Source organism: Scylla paramamosain, chromosome 19, assembly GCF_035594125.1.
Source record: "Scylla paramamosain isolate STU-SP2022 chromosome 19, ASM3559412v1, whole genome shotgun sequence".
NCBI lineage: Eukaryota > Metazoa > Arthropoda > Malacostraca > Decapoda > Portunidae > Scylla > Scylla paramamosain.
The window spans coordinates 19,866,142-19,868,641 of record NC_087169.1 but is presented as its reverse complement, the minus strand read 5'-3'; the positions used below and the strand labels follow the sequence as shown (position 1 = coordinate 19,868,641).

The 2,500-nt window shown below is 47.4% G+C and overlaps 1 protein-coding gene across 5 annotated transcripts in view; it reads left to right on the top strand.

The window, feature by feature from the left end:
* Window positions 1-2,500, top strand: part of LOC135109836 (serine/arginine repetitive matrix protein 2-like) — a 285,688-nt gene that overhangs the window by 51,236 nt on the left and 231,952 nt on the right. The window lies entirely within an intron of this gene.

Below are 2,500 nucleotides of genomic sequence, written 5' to 3'. Positions count from 1 at the left end.
TCTCTCTCTCTCTCTCTCTCTCTCTCTCTCTCTCTCTCTCTCTCGTGTAGAAAAATGAGAAATATTAACTTTAATCTGAAGTAACAGAGGAGGAAAGTTTGTGCATTAGGCGGTTTGTTTCTGAGAGAGAGAGAGAGAGAGAGAGAGAGAGAGAGAGAGAGAGAGAGAGAGAGAGAGAGAGAGAGAGAGAGAGAGCAAGGAACTCACCACTCATCATGCATTCCTCTCTCTCTCTCTCTCTCTCTCTCTCTCTCTCTCTCTCTCTCTCTCTCTCTCTCTCACTGAAAAAGAAAAGAATACAAACAACGAAACACAGACAACAGCATCACCATCTCTGCAAAACAATCACAAGGCACAGAATCTTTACCAACTTTTCCTCCTCCTGCTCTTCCTTCCCCTCCTCCTCCTCCTCCTCCAGGCTCCCATTTTGCCCCATCATCAGCCCATATTTCCCGGAACCACAAGTCTTCCTGAGGCGCCGGAGCAGAGCGAGAGCAGAGCCATCTATGGGCCGCAGTTCCCGCTAGATGACGCACCTCGACGGGGAACGGAGTGGCCGGGTAAGCTTCCCGCCCTCCATCACTGCCTTCATATTTCTCCATCACGCCGCCTCCTCCCCAACGCTTGAGTGAAGAGGCAAGTCCCAGCCAATATTTCTTCCCCAACATTAGCGCCGTTTTGGTCCCTCCTCTCCTCCTCCTCCTCCTCCTTCTCCTGGGCTCCACCCTTCCCAGATCCTCTCTTCTCTCTTCTTGCATCGCTGGATTCTTACTTCTTGTTCCTTGTGTGTTGGTGGTGGTGTTACTGCTGCTGCTGCTGCTGCTACTATTACTACGTATCCCTTCCTTCCTTCCTTCCTTCCTTTCTTTCTTTATTCCTTTCCGTCTGTCCTTCACTTCGTCTTCATCTCTCCTTAACATCGTTTCCTATTTCTTGTCATTTTTTTTCTTTTTTTTTCCTTCTTGCTTTCTTTTCCTTTTATTTTTTCCTTCCTTTTCACTTTCCTTTCTTCCTTCCGTCTTCCTCCCATTCCTTGCCTACACTCTTTACTCCTCTCTTGGTTCTTTTCCTTTCTCCTCTTCCTCTCTTTCTCTGTCTTTTATCTAACCACCATCTCTCTTGCTCTCTTCTCTTCTTCGTATCTTTCTCCTTTACTCTCTCTCTCTCTCTCTCTCTCTCTCTCTCTCTCTCTCTCTCTCTCTCTCTCTCTCTCTCTCTCTCTCATCCCTTCCTCTCACCGTCCTCGCCATCTCCCTCACCCTCTTCCCCTCTCTCTCCCCTCTCACCCCCTCTCCCTCTCACTCTCTCTCAATGAGCGGGATTTATAGCCGGGGATATATGTAAAATGGTAGGTGTGTGAGGGAGGGGAAGGGAGGGGAGAAGAAGAGGGGAGTCAGAATATTTTTTCACCTGCGAAGGGAAGAGAGAGAGAGAGAGAGAGAGAGAGAGAGAGAGAGAGAGAGAGAGAGAGAGAGAGAGAGAGAGAGAGGGTTAGCCATATATACTGTTATTTTTCTTTTATTTGGTTATTATTTATCGTAAGTTTCCATGCAGTTTGTGTGTGTGTGTGTGTGTGTGTGTGTGTGTGTGTGTGTGTGTGTGTGTGTGTGTGTGTGTGTGTGTGTGTGTGTGTGTGTGTGTGTGTGTGTGCGTTATTTTGTTGGATTTTGTGTAGTTTCTTTTGTTTTTCTTTAATTTTGCTTGTTATTTGTATCTACAGGTCTCTTCTTTCTCTCTCTCTCTCTCTCTCTCTCTCTCTCTCTCTCTCTCTCTCTCTCTCTCTCTCTCTCTCTCTCTCTCTCTCTCTCTCTCTCATGTAGCTCACGACTTGTTTATTTATATTTATTTACCCTTCTTTTTTCCTCCGCTTCGTGATAAATTTGCATCCCTGACTGCACCTCTCTCTCTCTCTCTCTCTCTCTCTCTCTCTCTCTCTCTCTCTCTCTCTCTCTCTCTCTCACACCAGTCATCATTCCCTCGGTATCATGGGAAACTGATTCTGACAAATTCTCTCTCTCTCTCTCTCTCTCTCTCTCTCTCTCTCTCTCTCTCTCTCTCTCCCTCTTGCTAAGTGAACAAGCGCACCTACTCTTCAAGGCAATTAGTTCCAGTGCTTACCTGTTGTACCTTACCTGTGTTGTGTCTTGTGATGATCAGGGTGGTGATTGTGGTGGTGTTCGAGGTAGAGGAGGAGGAGGAGGAGGAGGAGAAAGGGGAGATGATGGTACTAATTGTAGAAGTAGCAGTTGTGGTTAAGGAGATGGAGGAGGAGGAATAACACACTGTGGGGGAAGGTGTTAAAGAAGAGGAGGAGTAGGAGGAGGAGGTGGTGGAGGAAGAGGAAGAGGAATGGGAAGAGGGGGAGAAGATGATAGTATTTTGAGAAGAGGTAGGCGCAGAGGAAACAGACGAAGGAAGAAGACGCATGGTAAGAAGAGGAGGAGGAGGAGGAGGAGGAGGAGATAGAGGAGAAGGAAGAGGACGCGGTGGGAAGGGAGGG